Source organism: Apium graveolens, chromosome 2 (assembly GCF_009905375.1).
Source record: "Apium graveolens cultivar Ventura chromosome 2, ASM990537v1, whole genome shotgun sequence".
NCBI lineage: Eukaryota > Viridiplantae > Streptophyta > Magnoliopsida > Apiales > Apiaceae > Apium > Apium graveolens.
In genome coordinates, this window is record NC_133648.1 from 121083630 (window position 1) to 121104130 (window position 20501).

The 20501-nt window shown below is 38.6% G+C and overlaps 1 non-coding gene across 1 annotated transcript; it reads left to right on the top strand.

The window, feature by feature from the left end:
• Positions 1 to 2779: 2779 nt before the first annotated feature.
• Positions 2780 to 2886, top strand: LOC141710075 (small nucleolar RNA R71). Its single transcript, XR_012570615.1, has one exon. It is a non-coding gene; the product is annotated as a small nucleolar RNA R71 (small nucleolar RNA).
• Positions 2887 to 20501: the final 17615 nt, after the last annotated feature.

Consider the following 20501-nt stretch of genomic DNA (forward strand, 5'->3'; position numbering starts at 1 on the left):
TTGGACTCACCCAAGAACTGTCAGAAATAGGATAAATGATGCATGCGTCTAGCCACTTAAGAATTTCCTTCTTCATGACCTCCTTCATGATAGGATTTAGCCTTCTCTATTTTTCAATCGTTGGCTTGCTTCCTTCTTCTAGCAGAATTTTGTGCATGCAATAAGAAGGGCTGATTCCCTTGATATCTGCTATAGTCCATCCAATTGCCGATTTGAACTCTCTCAGAATTCTCAAGAGCTTTTCCTCATCATTATCGGAAAGGTCAAATGCAATAATAACAGGCAAAGTAGATGCATCACCTAAAAATGCATACCTCAAGTGTTCAGGCAAGGGTTTAAGCTCGAGTGTGCGAGCTTCCTCAATAGATGGCTTGAGACGCCTCTCAGCATTTTTGAGTTCTGACAATCCAAGAGATTCAAAAGGCATATCCAGCCTTCGCTTCCAAGGAGAAGCATTCAAATACTGCAATTGGCCATCACCATCATCATCTTCACTATCTGAATTCATCATCAAGGCCCTCTCTAGGGCATCAAACCTTAACATTTTATCAATTTATGAAGTAACCACAGAATCGACCAACTCCACTTTTAAGCAATCCTCTTTATGAGTAGAGAATTTCATGGCATTCAAAACATTAAAGGTCACATCCTGATCTAGTACTCGTATAGTGAGCTCCTCCTTATGCACATCAATCAAGGTTCAGCCAGTAGCCAAGAATGGTCTTCCCAAGATAATGGGAATCTTTTTATCCTCCTCAAAATCAAGAATTACAATGTCAGCAGGAAAGATGAGTTTGTCCACCTTGACCAAGATATCCTCCATAATGCCTCGTGGATAAGTAATAGAATGATCGGCCAACTACAAGGACATATATTTAGGCTTTGGATCAGGTAGATCTAACTTCTTGATGATATACAAAGGAATTAGATTGATGCTAGCTCCCAAATCACATAAACACTTGTCGAACGACAATTTTCTGATGGTGCAAGGAATAGTGAAGCTTCCAAGATCTTTAAGCTTCGGAGGCAACTTCTGTTGCAGCACTGCACTGCATTCCTCCATAAGAGCAACGGTTTCTACGTCATCGAGCTTCATTTTTCGAGAGAGAATACCTTTCATAAACTTCACATAACTAGGCATCTGTTCAAGAGCTTCAGCGAAAGGTATGTTGATATGAAGTTTCTTGAACACCTCCGGAAACTTAGCGAATTGCTTATCCAACTTTTGCTTCTATAGCCTCTTAGGAAAAGGAGGTGGAGGATAGACCTGTTTCTCCCCTATATTACCCTCAGGAGGAGTGTGTTCCACAGTTTTCTTCCTTGATTCCCCTTCTGCTTCCTTCTGCACATCTTCTTCATCTACAACTTCAGATACTGGAACTTGAGATTTTTCGGGGTTCGCAACCTTCCCATACCTCAATGTAATTGCCTTGACTTGCTCTTTTTCTTCCCTCTTTTCTGGAACTTCTGTGTCACTAGGGAGTGTACCAGGTTGTCGATTCAACAAATTATTGGCAATCTTCCCAATTTGATTCTCCAGAGTCTTGATAGAAACTGCTTGGCTCTTGCACATGAGCCTCAACTCCTCCAATTCGGATTCTTCATTAGATTGACTTGTACTTCCATGCGGTAGTTGTTGAAGTTGGAGTTGTTGTCTTGGTGCATATTGCGGTTGTTGAAAACCAGGAGGGTTGAATTGCTTGGCTGCATACTGCTGATAAGGCTGTTGCATCGCATTCTGATTGTTGCTCCAACTGAAGTTAGGATGATTGCGGATGTTGAGATGATAAGTGGCTGGAACTGGTTTATGCGACATCTGAAATTTGCTCACAAACTGAGCTGATTCACTAGAAATAGCACACTGCTCAGTCTCATGCGCACCAGCACAAAGCTCACAAACACTTGTGATCTGATTAACTTCATAATTAGCCAAAGAATCCACCTTCATCGTTGTTATGGATTAAAAACTAATATATATAATTGTTGTATTTAGTACTAAGGAACGTGAGCTTCAAGGCTCGATTTGACTGCTCTTGTGCTTCGTGACTCAATCTGCCTTAACAAGATGCCTACGTACCTTGCTGATTACCAAGGATCAAGTCAAAAAACATAGTTCTGATTTGCGGGGTGAGGCCCCTTATATAGATGTGGGGGTCCTTGAATTGGACTTGGTGTAGGAGACTTGGTGGTCAAGCCTCTGAATTAGGATAGACTTAGGAGTCCTAGGAAGTAGGAAGCTGATTCCTTATCCCATGAGGTTCCTTGGAGGCTAATCTACAAGGATTTATATCCCCATTAGGACTTATCTTGATAGCTGTTTTTCTCCCTTATTTATTAATTACAAAATTAATAAATAATCAGGGCTGTGGGCCTTCTTTATTCCATCAGGCCTGATCTGGTCCATCAGGCCTGATCAACGTGTTAACCTTTCTGGTCTGAATATCATACATCTTCTTATTGGGCCTAGAAGCCCACACCTTGTACAATTAATGCAATATTTAATTATACAATCAGGATTTATTTATCCCTATCAATCGTTAAGGCCTTAAGCTGAGCAGCTATAGCAGTAGCTGCATCCACCTCCAGAATTCCCGCTACCTTGCCTTGAGGTAGTCTCTGAGTTGGGTTCTAGCATTCATTAGCAGCCATCAGTTCAATCAACTCATAAGCTTTATCATAGCTCTTATCCCATAAGGCTCCACCTGATGCTACATCGGACATGGGTCTAGACTGCGCTCTCAAACCATTATAAAAGCAATTGATGATCATCCAGTCAGGCATCCCATGATGAGGACACTTCCTAAGCATCTCCTTATAACAATCCCAAGCTTCACATAATGATTCTCCCAATTGTTGTGCAAATTGAGTGAGAGCGTTCCTGATTGTAGCTGTCTTTGCCATAGGGAAGAATTTAGTAAGGAACTTCTGAGCAAGATCTTCCCAAGTAGTGATAGAACATGCTGGTAGAGAATGCAACCAGAACTTAGCTTTATCCCTCAGAGAGAATGGGAAAAGCCTCAACTTAACAGCATCTTTAGAAATATTATTGAATTTGAAAGTGTCGCAGATCTCGATGAAATCTCTAATGTGCATGTTGGGATCTTCCGTTGGAGAACCCCCAAACTGGATTGAATTCTGCACCATCTGAATCGTGCTAGCTTTGATTTCAAAAGTAATAGCCGCGATTGGTGGTCTGACAATGGTAGATTGAATGTCATTGATCTTCGGTTGAGAATAATCCATCAAAGCTTTAGGATTTGCTACTGGTTCTCCCATTGCAACGATCGCTTCTTCTTCAACTTTCTCAACTTCTGCAAAAACTTCTTCAACTACTTCAACTTCTTCCGGTGCTTCTTTACGAGATTGAGAACGTGTTCGCATACACTCCCTCTAGAGTACCTGAACACAATAAAGTAAACAAGTAAGTAAAATATCTGAGTCAGTAAACTTTAACGACCACTGATGTCAAGCACATAAACTAAATTAAATACCGAGTCCCCGACATCGGCACCAAAAACTTGTTAGGGCGAAAACACGCGCTAAAATTACACGCAAGTATACATGTTCGCAAGTAGTATAAGATATAAATTAGATTCGTACCAATAGAGACTCTTTTTCGTTAACTTAAGATTATGCACCTATGCAACAATGGTATGGCTATCGCTCAAAGCTAAGACAATATCAAGTTGAGATGTTATAACTACGACTAAACTAACATGCAATTAATTAAGAGTTTAAAAAGTGATTGAATTAACTATATGAGACAAACATGGGATTCTAACTTCATTACTACTTCATTCAAAGTCATTGTTCTTAACCTTAGCATGCAATGGTGATGACACTAATCGGATAATATGAAACTAGTAAACGCCAATTTTCGTTGTACGAATACCCTACTACGAGACATCCACAAAAGAGATAGAAGCTGAATAGACACCAATTATGTCGAGACCCAATATGTCTATAGAATTTAACAACATAAAGGTTTAATGCGCAAGTTATCTATCGTGATTACATAGGGCAAGTTAGATGGTTAAAATTACCTAAAAATCATGCATAATAAATACATGAACCTATGCTAGCATGGCAAGTTCTAAACTTCTATATTCATTGTCGCTTCAATAGAGATTAACAAACTATCTTATATGTTCGCGACGCACATAAGATGAATAAGCACAACAAATACTACGATATCATACAATCACCACACACTTAGGTATCGAAACAATTAACTAAAGAAATCCATAAGTAAATTCGTTAGAACCCCACGACAATGATTAGTTCATAACCGAACTCATCGTCACCATGGGTTCCAATGAAAGCATGGTAAATAAACTAAGATAAACTAGGTCTGAAATATATGAATAATTAATATCAAAGTACATTAACAAGAGTATTAAGTTCAAACAATGATAAAAGATGGAACAACCGAGGTCGTAAACCATAGCCCCGAGGGCCAGTAATCAATATGACTATACTAGAGAGGTAACGAGTATAATCGTAAATGCACCTAAGCATGCTAAGACTGAGATAACACTTGAGTTCATGGATCCCGACCTTGATGGTCTTAAGTTCTCTAAAGATAATGACTCCCAACTGACCCCTTTGGATGCACCCATCTATGGATTTAATAGAGTGGAGTACCAAGTAGAAGGAGCGACTCAACTTACCGTAACTATTGGGAAAGAGCCTAGAGAGGCCATAAAGATGCTGAACTTTTAGATTATCGAGATAGCCTTTATCTACAACGCAATCATGGGAAGGATGGGGATTCATGCATTTAAGGCTGTGCCCTCAACCTACCACATGGTACTAAGTTCCCAACTAGAAAGGTAAAAGGAGATCAAAAAATGGCATGCAGTTGCTATGTTGCAGCACTTAGGCCTGATGGTACTGGGGGCAGGTCCTCCCCATAAAGGACATGGATGTCTGTGAGAATGATGAGGGAAGCAAGCATAGGACTTGTTCCCAATTCCCCTAGACTCCTTAGACCCATAGAAGGTCACGTATATTAGAGCATTTCTGGACAAGCCCTTGAAAGGCCAATTAATAATAAAAGAACAGTGATGTGTTTGCTTGGACAACAACTGATATGCCTGGGATTGACCCGAACCTTATAACTCATAGGTTGAATATTGGACCGACTTGAAAGGTTGTGAAGCAGAAGAAGAGAACTTATGCCCCTGATAGGCTGGAAGCCATTAAACAGGAGGTAGAGAAACTCTTAAAAGCTGGATTCAATGAGGAAGTGCAATTCCCTGAGTGGTTGGCCAACCCCATCATGGTTAAGAAGGCCAATAAGAAGTGGAGGATGTGCATCGACTTCACTAACTTGAATGATACTTGTCCCAAGGACTGCTACCCCCTACCAAGGATTGATACCCTGATCGACGCTAAACACGAGACAAAGTTTTATGGATGGCTTCAGTGGTTATAATCAGATTAAAATGCATAAGGATAACACCCCCAAGATATCTTTCATAACTGACTTTAGTGTCTTTTGTTTTCTTGATGTGGCTTTTGGACTTAAGAATGTAGGAGCTACTTACCAAAGGTTGGTAAATAAGATATTTGCCCATCTAATTTGGAAGACCATGGAGGTCTATGTTGATGACATGTTAGTCAAAAGCCTAAGCAAGACCGATCATATTAGTCACCTCGGAGAGGCATTTGAAGTGTGAGGCACCACAGGATGATGTTAAACCCCACCAAGTGTGCTTTTGGTGTTGGGTTTGGAAAAATTTTAGGTCACATGGTCTCTAAGAGGGGAATGGAGGACAACCCTGACAAGATCAAAGCCATCCTGGACATGGAGCCACCATGCTCCATCAAGGATGTCCAAAAGCTGACAGGAACAATCGCAGCTCTGGGGAGGTTCATCTCTAGGTCTGGAGATAAATGCCTGCCCTTTTTCAGAACCCCCAGAAGGTGAAGATTTTTGAATGGACAGCTGAGAGCCAAGAGGCCTTTGAACAGCTAAAGAAGTACATGACTGGAGCCCCATTGTTGGCCAAACCAAGTCTGAAGGACACCCTTTATTTGTACCTAGCGGTATCTGAACAAGCCGTGAGTGCAGTCCTCATCAAGGAAGAACAAAAACCCCAGAACCCTATATACTATGTAAGCAAGGTGCTCCATGGAGCAGAGTTGAATTACTCCATTATAGAGAAGTTTGTGCTTGCTTTCATTACATCCTCAAGGAAGTTGAGACCGTACTTTTAGGCTCACAAAGTCGAAGTCCTGACGGACTAACCCTTGAGGAACATTCTTCATAGTCTGAAGGCCAGTGGAAGACTCATCAAGTGGGTAATTGAGTTAGGAGAATTTGACATCAAGTACAAGCCTCGAACGGCCATCAAGGCTCAGGCCTTAGCAGACTTCGTGGTCGAATGCACCATTAACGACCAAGAAGTCGGGGGGCAAGAGATAGTAATCCCAGAAGGAGGAAAGAAAGAGAAGGATAAAGAAACTACCCTAAAAGAGTATTGAGTTCTCCATTTTGACGGAGCGTCCAAAACAAAATCTAGTGGTGCGAACCTAGTCTTGCAAACCCCGATGGGTTCATGATTGAGTATGCTTTGAAGTTGGACTTCCCAACTATGAACAACGAAGCTGAATACGAAGCATTGATAGCCGTCTTAGGCTTGGATAGAGCCATGAGGGCCAAAAACCTGAAGGTCTGTGGAGACTCAAAACTTGTAGTTCCTCGAGTTAATGGAGAATTTGAGGCCAAAGATGATACTATGGCCAAGTACCTGAGAGTCGTGAAGGGAATACTGACTCAGTTTGATGAATGGTACGCAGAGCATGTTTCGAGAGAGGAGAACACTATGGAAGATGCCCTATCTAAGTTTTCCTCATTGGAGGTTGATAACTATCCGATAAGTATCTACCTCCCAGTCCCAAGGACCTATACCATATACGTCATAAACCTGATAACACCATTTGGAATAGAAAGCTGTTATCGATGAGAGTGCCGAGATATTCTTTGATCGAAGGCCTTCTGTATAAAAGATCATTTTCTCAATGATGCCCAGGAGGCACGCAGGTTATCGGTGAGAGCGCTGAGATATTCTTTGATCGAATGCCTTATGTATAAAAGGTCATTCATCTTTCCCTACTTGAAGTATTTGAAACCTCTTGAGGTAGAGAAGGCACTTGACAAAGCCCGTATAGGGACTGTTAGACATCACTTGGGGGGCAAGGCCCTCGATAATAAGATAATCTGATTAAATTCTACTTTCCAACAATGATGGCCGATGCAAAATCCTATGTGAAGAAGTGTGAGATGCCAGAGGCACGCTCCTATAGTTCAACAGCCCCCAAAGAGGCTTACGTCTATCAGCTCACCTATCCCCTTTTCTATGTGGGGAATAGATATACTTGGACCATTTTCTGTAGCATCGGGACAGAGGAAGTTCATTGTGGTAGCCATACACTACTTCACAAAGTGGATTAAGGCTAAGGCACTAGCCAAGATAACTACCAAGCAAATATCCCAATTCTTCTGGGAGAATTTGATATGCCGATCTGGGATCCCACGCATCCTTGTCACGGATAATTAGCGACAATTTGATAATGCAGATTCAGAGAGTATTGCGACGATAACAGCATAGAGCTTCGCTTTAAAGCAGTTGCATACCCACAGGCAAACGGGCAGACGGAAGTCACTAACAGAATCATCCTTGATTGACTTAAGAAAAGGGTTAAACGGTCAAGGAACACTTGGGAAGATGAGTCGCTACCTATACTATGGGTATATCGCACCAACTGCAAAATGACGACTGAAGCTACCCCATCTATGCTGAATTTCAGAGCCGAGCCTGTGGGGCCCTTTAATGTCACCCATGGATCACCTAGGGTCGAAGCTTATGAACCAAAAACCAACAAAGAAGGCATGAGGCTCGCTCTCGATCTCATTGACGAGGTCAAAGATGAGGCCAACGCCCGCAATGCAGAGCATCAACGAAGAGCCTCCTTCTATTACAATAGAAGGGTTAAAAAAGGTTCTTTTAGCAAGGAGACTTGGTCTTAAGAAAGATTGAGGCATTAGCAGTTGAAGAGAAAGGAAAGGTAAATCCTAACTGGGAAGGGCCGTATAAGGTCAAGAACACATTATGACGAGAATCCTACAAGTTAAAACCATGAGCGGTGATGAAGTACCTCATACCTGGCACGTTTCGAACATGAAGGTTTATTATATTTATGATATAAAAGACATGTTCCTAGTACTTAAAAGTAGATGGAGGAATGAGGTCGAGCAGTGTATGAGCATCTAATGAATGAAAGTCCCGAAGGACCAAAGTACCAAAAATAAAAGACTAATATGAAATCAACTCACAAATGCAGGAGATCCTGAAGGACCATAAATCAAGTCACGATGGATAATTAGGTTACACACCGAAAATGTTCAAGTCAATGAAGGACCGCAAATAGGTAACTGCTAAATAAAAGCCACACACAGCAAACAAATCCATGCAAGGCCTAAACACTGGAGGACAATTTATAGTCCAAAATCAGATGATTGGCCAAGATTGATAACCTCAGAAACATGCCAAAGGCTAGGAAAGCCTCATGAATTCACCGCATCCGGGTAAGAGCTATAATCGGAGCCAATGAACATGTGAACATAGTGCATCTCATTATCATGGGTGTCCATCATCTTGAAAATGTCTTATGACTGTTGATAAACGCCAAGAGAGCTCTAGAATCCCAATATTGAAACTTTCTCCCAAGTTTCTTCATCAATGCCCCCAAGGCCATGTGCTCACTCCTCTATTTTGCACTCTTAGTGAAAGAAGCTGTGAAGTAGGCATTGACCTAATAAGAAAAAGATATTAGAAAATTAAATTCACGAAATGTATTTGGTCGATTAAAGTCTACACTACAGACTCCAGCCTACCAAAGAAGGCTGATCAACCTCCAAAGAAGGCCCTTGACCAACTAGATATCCCTCGGAAAGGGCTCCAGCTGACCGGTCTCCAAGGGAGGCCTTAAGCCTACCAGGATCCTCCTTAAATTTGAAGTATTGAAAGCTCTAAAAAGAATAGATGTACCTGATACAAGGCATGAGCCCCGCACATCTCCACTTCAGGAAGTTGTTCGCATAATAAGAACAAATTTAACCAAGGGTAAATTAGGAGAAAGATAGGTACCCTCGACAGAGAACCCTTTAAGGTCGGCTTCAATAAGCTTCCTGTGAATTATGAAGACCCATAACGAACACGAACATGATAGTTTATGTTTAATACCCGTCGAGAACGTGATTGATACATGTTATCTAAGAAAGCAAAAAATGTTTCCCCCTGACCGACCAGAGGGGTCATGAATGGACCCCTTGACCGATCAGAGGAGGCTGAGTAGCCATTCATGAAGGTCTTCAGCCGTCTAAAGGGTCCTCGGATGAGGCCCCCACCTGGAAAGGCACTCCTCGGATAAAAGTGAGAAGAAAGTCTAAGGTATAAGTCTTAAACCAAGACTGATTATACTAATTATAATGATTAGTAAAAGTATTATGGTAAGAGCATAATTTAGCTCTTAAACTAACATTTATGGCCGTCTATAGCCACGACTTGATATTGAGAAGATTGAAGTTCAAGAACTTCCATGAAATAAGGTCCTGAAGGGCCAAAAAGCTCTAGACATTGAGGTCCCATCCGACCACGGCCTCAAGGGCTTGGTCTCCATGGCCGACCAAGAGTCCTTGAACCCAACTCCCCCATATAGAGGGGTTAGGCTGACTAGGATGTCCTCGAAAGAACATCTATAGATGTCTGGAACTAATAGGGATGACCCCCAAGTGAAGGTTCTAGGAAAACCATGAACTAGAGCTAAGGGATGCTCCTGGTGAAGACAAGAACGTTCATGGAAACAAGTTTCGTGAAGAACAGAACGTTCACGAGAACAAGTTTCATGAAGAGTAGGATGCTCAAGGAGCTGAGATTTTGGCCTACCAAGAGTCAGTGACGCCTAGTCCTCCACAAGGAAGGGTTAGGCCGACTAGAACCTCACGGATGGAAATAAGTTTCATGAAAAGTAGAATGTTCATGAGAACAAGTACAGAACGCTCAATAGAAAAAGGGTAGAACATCCACCAAAAAAGAATAGGACGTTCACCGCAGAAAGTTCGAAGAACGTTCGCCCCCTGGTCGACCAGGACCACCATGGAGTTAGCTCCATTTCCGACCAAGAGCAGGATTGGCCGAACAGGCCACATGAAGGCCTTATGGCCGACCAGGAACCCTTTTAGGGTTGATTCAGACCCTCATGAAGGTTTTCCGGTGAAACTCCTGTGAAATTTCTTGAGAATTATTGAAAAATTAAACTCCCCCGAGAACAAATTTTGTGAAGACTAGAACGTGTATGAAAAGAAGTTTCATGAAGAACAGAACGTTCACTAGAGAACAATGAGAAAAGCCTGGCTGAGGCTAAAAACAAGTCGTTAGTCTTAGTTAAGGGCTGATTACACTAAATCACCATGATTAGTGAAGCTTATAAAGATTAGAGCAAGATTATCTTTTCAGCTGAATAAGTTTCGTGAAAACCAAGATTGAGGTCAAAATCCAGGTCGTGGATCCTAGTCGAATTTTTTCGACTAAAGGCCCCAAAAGAGACCATGCATAAGACTGGGATTGAGGTCAAAATTCAGGTCGTGGATCCTAGTCGAATTTTTTCGACTAGAGGCCCCAAAAGAGACCATACAGAAGACCAGGATTGAGGTCAAAATCCAGGTCGAGGATCCTAGTCGAAGAATTTTGACTAGAGGCCCTAAAATAGACCATGCATAAGATCAGGATTGAGGTCGAAATCCAAGTCGAGATTCTTGGTTAAAACCATTCGACTAGGGTACAACAATTACCTAGAATTTCGACCAGGATCCTAGTCGAAATTCCAGGTTATGGATCCTGGTCGAAAATTTTCGACTAGGATACAATAGTTGACAAAATTTTTGACAAGGATCCCAGTCGAAATTTCGACCAGGATCCTGATCGAAAAGAGTTGAAAATTCCCAAAAATATGGAAAATGGAGGGAAAAATCCCAAAAAATCTGGAAAATTAGAAAATAATTTCTAAAAATTATTTTTGGACAAAAAATTTCTGAAAATTAAGGAAAATACCTGTGAGTATTGGAAAATTCTTGAAAAATTAAGGAAAAATTAAGGAAAAATCATGAAAAATACCAGAAGGAACCAAAAAATTCCTGGAAAATTAGGGAAGCCCTAAGGATGAATCCCAAAGGGAGAATCATTGTAAATGTATAGGTCGCTCCACACTTTACGATAAAAATGATAAACCAGAAAATGTATAAACTTTAACTTCTACGAAATCTTTGTCAGGTTTCGCAAAAGTTGGGGGGGCAAATGATATGGGCCTGAAATTAGCCTAGAAGCATAATTAATTTTGAATTAACTAAACCCGATATGGTCCAGTAACAAAGCCCAGTTAATGAGCCCCAAAACATTAATTATTTATTAATTTACTAATTAATAAATAGCATAAAATAACAGCTCATTAATTATATCCCATAGAGAATAGAATTCTTCATTGAGTAGCCTCCAAGGCACCCAAACCAAAAAGGAATCTGTTTTCTACTTATTAGGACTCCAAATTCTACTCTAAAACAGAAACTTATTCATCAAGTCTCCTAACCCTAGTCCAATTCAAGGACATCCAATATCTATATAAAGGGTCTCACATCTCCATGAAGAACTACGTATTGACTTGATTCTCTAAATATACAGAGATACGTAGGTGTTATGGATTGAAAATTAGGGTGTATTAATTATTGTATTTATTACTAAGGTTCGGGAGCTCAAGGCCTTTAATTTCAGCTCTCGTGTTTCGTAGCTTAACTCTGCCTTTACGAGATGCCTACGTACCTCTGTGAGTTAGAGAATCAAGCCAAAAAACGTAGTTCTGATTGGTGAGGGTGAGACCCCTTATATAGGTGTTGGGAGTCCTTGAATTGGACAAGATCTAGGAGACTTGGTGGGCAAGTCTCAGAATTAGAATGGACTTTGGAGTCCTAGGAAGTAGAAAACTGATTCCTTATCCTATGAGATTTCTTGGAGGCCAATCTCTAAGGAATTGTATCCTTAATTGGACTTTATTTATTAGCTAATTTACCCCTTATTAATAATTTACAAAATTAATAAATATTCAGGGTTTTGGGCCCTTTCTAATGGGCTTAGCCGTCATCCCAATACTGATATAATTAATGTGATATCAATTACGCAATCAGGGTTTATTTTATTCCCTATCATTTGCCCTGTTAGATATATTTGATAATGTCATGTGTAATATGATTTATGTTTAGTTTTCAGATCTTACCTAACAGGACAAATCAGTACTTAACTGGAAATCAGCACTTATACTGAAGACAGAACTTAAGATATCAGAGCTTAAGTATCAGAATTTAAGGTTCAGAAGATATTTATCAGGAGATAATATCAGGACTTAAGATGACTTTCAGATAAGGCAAGCGGCTGATTGAAAGGAAAGAAGATCGAGACTAAGACAGAAAGAATTGTACATGAAGAAGGAATTCTGTGAAGAATAGAATACATGGAAGAAAAGATAACTAGTTGATATATTTTAGGAAGCAGAATTATATTCCATATCAATTAGAATATTATCTTGTAACTGTGTAGTATATAAACACAGGCATAGAGTTTACACTATAAGTGTTACGATTATCGAAGTTATTATTCTTTGTAACTCTAGAAGCTCTCGTGATAATTTGGTCATCACTGAGAGAGGACAGTTCCATATTATAACAGAGTTTATTGTGTTGAAGAAAATCTATTTTCTGTTACTTAAGTTCTTATATTCAATTTGATTGTGCTAAACACTGTATTTAACCCCCTTCTACAGTGTGTGTGACCTAACAAGTGGTATCAGAGCCTTCTGTTAACACACAAACAGTTTAAGATCCAAATTCAATCATGTCTGAAGAAGAAACTCCAACCAAGCCCACCAAAACTGAAGAACCTCCAAAAACCGTAACTCATAGTCGATATGAGACTATAAGAGTTCTCGTGTTCAAACCTTCTGAGTATTCCATATGGAAAGTGAAGATAGCTATGTTTCTGGAAGCTACAGATCCAGAATATCTCGACAGGATTTATGAAGGACCACATATGCCAACCAAACTCTCTATGGAAGTTGTAGGTCAGCCAGCAAAGTCTGTACCAAAGGAGAAAATTGATTACACTGTTGAAGATATCTCATCGATTGCAAAGGATGCAAAGGTAAGACACTTGCTGCATAGTGCCATTGATAATGTTATGTCAAACAGGGTAATTAACTACAAGACTGCAAAAGAGATATGGGATGCTTTGGAAACAAGGTGTCAGGGAACTGATTCAATCAAGAAGAATAGGAAGACGATACTCACTCAAGAGTATGAGCACTTTGACTCAAAGCCTGATGAGTCATTAACTGATTTATATGACAGATTTGTCAAACTCTTGAATGATTTGTCACTAGTTGACAAAGAGTATGATATTGAAGATTCATATCTTAAATTCCTGTTAGCACTTCCTGAAAGATGGGATTTGAAGGCCACAATAATAAGAGACAACTATAATCTTGATGAAACAACTCTTGATGAAATTTATGGGATGCTCAAGACTCATGAACTTGAGATGGAACAAGAAGCAAGAGGAATGGAAGAAAGTCAAGGACAGTTGCCTTTGTGGCTGAGGAGGAAAGTCCCAAAGAAGCTGTCTCAAGGAAAGGCAAGGGAAAGGCTCGCATCACAAAGTCTGATATTGAGTCATCAAGTTCTGATAGTGATGATGACTCAGAAACTGAAAGTATACCTAAGATGGACCCTGATGAGGAGATGATGAAGCTGTGTGCTCTTATGGTGAAAGGGATCACAAAGATTGCATACAGGAAATTCAGGATAGGAAAGAAGTTTTCCAGGAAAGGTACAAGTTCTGATAAGAAAGGTTTCAAAAAATCTGAAGGCAAAGGAGGAAAATCTGACAGAGGAGATTACTCAAATGTTAAATGCTATAAATATGGTGAGAAAGGCCACATATCTCCAGATTGCAGAAAAGGGAAAAGTGACAAAGGCAAGGCTCTTGTCACAAAGAAGAAAAGCTGGTCAGATGTTTCAGATTCTGAGGATGAGGAAAACTATGCCTTGATGGCAAATGCTGATAGCAGTTCTGATACTGCTGACTTAAAGGTACCTCAAACTACTTATGCCTTTCATACTGATAATATTACTAAGTTGAGAAGATATCTTAAGACCATGTTCATTAGTTATAAAGATCAAACTTTAACATGTGAAAGATTAACTTCTGAAAATCTTGCTTATAAAAAGAGGAATGATTATTTAGAAAAAGAGTTAGTCGTGTTCCATCAAACTCAGAAAGATAGAGATGATGCCTTTTATGTTAGCGATGAAGTGTTTAAAATGAATGAATCTCTAAAAACTGAGTTAGAAAAGGAAATAGAGATTATCTGGACTTGGACTAACTTTGGTAAAGCAACTCGGGATATTCTTAGTAGTGGAAACTGGAAAGAGGGCTTAGGTTATGGAGATGATAAGAACAGTAAGGGAACTGTAGAAACCGAGCCTATAGTTGTTAAACAAAAACCAAAGGTAAATCCTGTTAAGTTTGTAACTGCAAAGTCTGATATTGATAAATCAGAAGTTAAGGAGAAAGTAACTTCTGACAAACCTAAACAGGATAAGCCAACTGAAGTTAACATAGGCTTAATGACTAAGAAGCAGCTTAAGCATAAGCTGAAAGATGTTAAGAATGTAAACAAGGTAAAGCCATCTAGGAAAAATAGGAATGGAAAGGAAGGTGTGAACAAAAGTAACAATTATAAGCCTGTTCCTAATGCTCCTAGAAAAACATGTCATAACTGTGGAAATTCTAACCATCTGGCTTCTTTTTGCAGGAAGAATAAGAATATAAACTCCTTACCTTCAAAATCAGGAGTTAAGAGTCAGTCTGTTAGATATAAGCCACAAAATCCTTGTTTTCATTGTGGTAGTATATGGCATTCCATTTATACTTGTAAGGAATATCATAGTCTGTACTATGATTATTATCAAATAAAACCTTCTGTAAAGAAATTAGCATTATTCCTTCTAGTATAAGTTCTGATGCAAAGTCTGATATTGCAAATTCTGATAATAAAACTGTTAACATAAACTCTAATGCTAAATCAGCTGCAAAAGTAACTTAAAAAGGCCAAAGGATACAAGCAAGTCTGGGTCCTTAAAACTAATCATTAGTGGTCTTTGTGATTGCAGGGCAACAGGAAAAATATCCTAGTTCTGGACAGTGGATGTTCAGGACATATGACTGGAAATAAAGCCTTGCTATCAGACTTTGTGGAGAAAGTTGGCCCAGGTGTTTCTTATGGAGATGGCAACATTGGAAAAACTCTAGGATATGAAAATATCAATCTTGGGAATGTTATCATTAAAAAAGTAGCTCTGATCTCAGGATTTAAACACAATCTGCTGAGTGTGAGTCAAATCTGTGACAGAGGTTATCATGTGGATTTCTTTGAAGAACACTGTGAAGTTGTAAGCAAATCTACAGGAAAAGTTGTTCTGAAAAGATACAGGCATGGTAACATTTATGAAGCTAAGCTTTCAACAAGTACTGATGGTTCTGCAATCTGTCTGTTGAGCAGAGCATCAATTGAAGAAAGCTGGGATTGGCACAAGAAACTCTCTCATTTAAATTTTAACAATATGAATGAACTAGTCAAGAAAGATCTTGTCAGAGGACTGCCAAAATCAGTATTTGCTCCTGATGGCCTTTGTGACTCATGTTAAAAGGCAAAACAAAGAAAATCTTCATTCAAGAGCAAGACTGAATCATCAATTCTTGAGCCTTATCACCTACTACATGTTGATCTATTTGGTCCAGTTAATGTCATGTCTATTGCAAAGAAGAAATATGATAGGGTCATAGTGGATAAGTTCACCAGATACACATGGGTGTATTTCTTGCACACAAAAAGTGAAACTGCATCTATCTTGATTGATCATGTCAAGAAACTGGATAAATTGGTCAAAGATTCTGTGAAGATCATAAGGAGTGATAATGGCACTGAGTTCAAGAATTTGATTATGGAAGAGTTCTGCAAAGACCATGGAATAAAGCAGGAATTTTCTGCTCCTGGAACTCCACAGCAAAATGGAGTTGTTGAAAGAAAGAATAGAACTCTTATTGAAGTTGCACGAACTATGCTTGATGAAGCAAAGTTGCCAACCTACTTTTGGGCTGAAGCTGTGCAGACTGCTTGTTTTACTCAGAATGCAACACTCATTAACAAGCTTGGAAAAACACCATATGAGATGGTGAAGAAAAAGAAGCCAAATATGAAGTATTTTCATATATTTGGATGCAAGTGTTTTATTCTTAAGACTCATCCTGAACAGCTATCCAAATTTGATCTAAAAGCTGATGAAGGAATTTTTGTTGGATATCCACTTTCTACAAAAGCCTTCAGAGTCTACAATTTAAGAACAAGGGTTGTCATGGAATCTATCAATGTCTCTTTTGATGATAAGAAGATTACTAGACTTGAAGATTTCAATGATCATGATCAGGTGAGATTCGAAAATGAAGTTTTAAATTCTGATTCTGTAAATCCTGATACTGCAAAGTCTGATGGATTAAACTCTGATGTTATTGAAACTGTGGTGACTACGCCTAAGAAAAATGCACTTGTGCAGAGGGAGCATACTGAAGATCCAACCACATCTTAAAAAGCATCAGAACCTATAATAGGCTCTTCAAGTTATGATGGGCCAAGTTCTGATAATTCTGGAAACTCATGTTCTGATATTTCTGGAAACTCAAATAATGAAGGATCCAACTCAGAGAGCATAAGTTCAGGGGGAGCATCAAAAAATGTTGATGGAGACAACATGGATCATGGGGGAGCATCCAGTTCTAGAGTAAACCTTCCATCTGCAAGGAATTGGACTAAAGCACATACACCTGACTTAATTATTGGAAATCCTGATGCAGGTGTCAGAACTAGAACAGCTACATCAAATGAATGTCTTTATCATTCTTTTCTTTCTCAGACTGAACCAAAGAAAGTGGAAAAAGCTCTTTAAGATGCTGATTGGGTGCAAGCAATGCAAGAAGAGTAAAATGAATTTGAAAGAAATAAAGTCTGGACCCTAGTGCCAAGACCAAGGAACAGATCAGTTGTTGGTACAAAATGGGTATTCAGAAACAAAACTGACAGTGACGACATAATTACAAGGAACAAAGCAAGGCTGGTTGCAAAAGGATACTCTCAACAGGAGGGAATTGATTATGATGAAACATTTGCACCAGTTGCTAGATTGGATGCCATAAGGATATTTTTGGCTTATGTTGCTCACAAGAAGTTTAAAGTCTTTCAAATGGAGGTGAAAAGTGCTTTTCTTAATGGAGAATTGGGAGAGGAAGTATATGTTGAACAACCTCCAGGCTTTGTAGATCCCAAATTTCCAAATCATGTCTACAGGCTTGATAAAACACTTTATGGCCTGAAGCAAACTCCAAGAGCATGGTATGAGGCTTTAGCTCAGTTTCTTCTGGAAAATAGATTTAACAGAGGAACTATTGACAAAACACTGTTCTACCTCAACCATGGAAAGGACTTACTTTTGGTGCAAACATATGTTGATGATATCATTTTTGGTTCTACAAATGACAGACTTTGTAAGAAGTTTGCCAAACTGATGCAGTCAAGATATCAAATGAGTATGATGGGAGAACTTAACTATTTTTCGGGCCTTTAAGTCAAGCAAAATGAAGAAGGAACTTTTATTTGTCAATCTAAGTACAACAGAAATTTGTTGAAGAAATTTGGAATGCAGGATTGTTCAAGTGCATCCACTCCTATGGCCACTACAACTAAGTTGGATAAGGATACTGGTAAATCAGTAGATATTACTGATTACAGAGGTATGATTGGCTCACTACTCTATCTAAGTGCAAGTAGACCTGATATCATGTATGCTACCTATCTTTGTGCAAGATTTCAAGCAGATCCAGGAGAACCTCACTTAACAGCTGTGAAAAGAATTTTCAAGTACCTTAAGGGTACAGCTGATCTGGGATTGTGGTAACCTAGAGAATCAGATTTTAAGCTAATAGGTTACTTAGATGCAGATTTTGCAGGATGCAAAATTGACAAGAAAAGCACAAGTGGAAGCTACCAATTTCTTGGAGGCAGATTGGTTTCTTGGTTTAGCAAGAAACAGAAGTCAATTTCCACATTAACTGCAGAATCAGAATACATTGTTGCAGGAAGCTGTTGTGCACAGATTCTTTGGATGAAGAATCAGTTACTGGATTATAGGTTAGAATTTTCTAAAATCCCTATTTACTGTGATAATCAAAGTGTTATTGCTATGACAGGTAATCCAGTTCAGCACTCAATGACAAAGCAAATCAGCATTAGGTACCACTTCATAAGGGAACATGTGGATGAAGGTACAGTGGAATTGTATTTTATACCCACAGATCAACAACTAGCAGATATCTTTACAAAACCACTGTGTGAAGCTACTTTTACAAGATTGGTAAATGAACTTGGAATGGTTTCAGGTTCTTTCTCTAAATCTACTTAGTTTATGTTCTGATACATCAGACTTTATGATCTGTATTTACAGATATTACTATCTTTGTGTATTTTGCGCTTAAATTAAAAATTACTTAAGTGCTGATTGTTGTCTGATGTGAATTTCTAAACTCTGATAGTGATATGAATATTTCTGTGACTATTCAATCCAATGAGGATAACTGTGCTAAATACTGACCTAGTAATCTTTAATATACTAAAGATCCCATGTTTGAAGTAATTATTTATGTGGAAATCTTTTAACACAAGCAAATTCTGATATTGAGCTTAGTTAAATTTACTTTGTGTATCTTATTACTAAGTCAAAAACTAGAATAGTGCTTCTTATATGTTAAGTTCTGATGATAGTAAATCTGGTGAATGTACTAAGTGCTGATAAGCCTCACTTATCAAAAGAAAAATAAAAGAAAAGAAATAAAAATCAGGTACTCCTTTGAGATCTAGAGTAAAAATGTGGAAGGGAAGACCCAAGTGCATTGCTGGTATTAAGTAATATGCATTAGAAAAGCAAAATAAAATTTTCTTGGTGACTTTTCACACTCTATGATTACTGGAGAAATACTCTGATAATAGCATAAATTCTGATAAGCAGTCGTGACTCACTTACACTGAGAAGCCACTGTAAAATAGAATTTCAAAAGATGCATAAAATGAACACAAAACAGTTGAGGTGGACTCATGCATGAACTCATTCAATAGTAGGCTTCAGAATAATGACAGATTGTGAGCAAAGTTCTTAGTTATGCCTTATTTCTAAGATGTACTGAAGTGAATAAGACTTTACTCTTTGTCTGATATTTAGCTTAATGCACACACATACACTCCATATGAATGATGAAAATTACTGTGGTGATAAATGTTGTTTTAGATGAACAGTTTATGTGTCAGATTGTATAAATTCTAAGGACAAGTTCTGATGGAAGTTCTGATGATTAAGTTCTGATGAAACCATATCAGTATTTGTGTGAAGAATTACAGGAATACACATTCACTTTTCGAGTTAAGGAGCCATATTCTGATGACTTTTAAATCCTGATAATAATCAAGTTTTGATGCTAACGTGTCAGTATTTATTTACTTGGTTTATTTTTGGTCATTACTTGAACGATAATATTTTTACAGAATATTGGTTAATGTGTGATAAAACAATCATAATCATTATGGGTTAGTGGTTAGCGTGTATATCTTGAAAAAATGGATGTGCATAGTGATTATTATTATATCCCATGCCCATTAACTCTGGCTTTAGATCTTTTACTGACTGTTATTATTACACATCAGTCTAGGGAGTCGAGGGGTCATTATTCTTACTTGTAATGTTTAACCAGTCCTCGTTTCCCTTAGTATTCCATTGCCTATTTAATGACTGATCATTCATCATTAAAACCATATCTGGTCATTTCTCTCAAATAATGGCTCATTTTAGTTGGTGTTACAGCTATGGCACAGAAACTGTGTTCATTTTTTGAAATGGAATCCCGACTTCATATCCTATCAACAACATTCCATTTGTCATCTGGATTCAACTTCCAGAGAACATTAAAAACGATCTGTTGTCTTTCCAAAGAGAAGCTAATCTTCATATTCTTAGACAGCAGGAGCAAATTATTCGTCTTGCTGTTCTCTTTGTTGAAAGTAGGAAGAAGAATTAATTGTTATCCATCTGTTTCTCTTCACCGTCAGCTTTGTCAGGCTTCTTAGCTTAGGACTAAGGCTGTTGATGTTAGGAATAGTAGAATAGGACTATCTTTTAGTTTTTGCATGTAATTGATAAATTTCATCGAATGTAATCATCTGATATATCAATGAAATTTTCTTTAAATTGTAAGATTTGTTCTTTGTTTCTCAAATTATGTAAATGTGCATGTTTA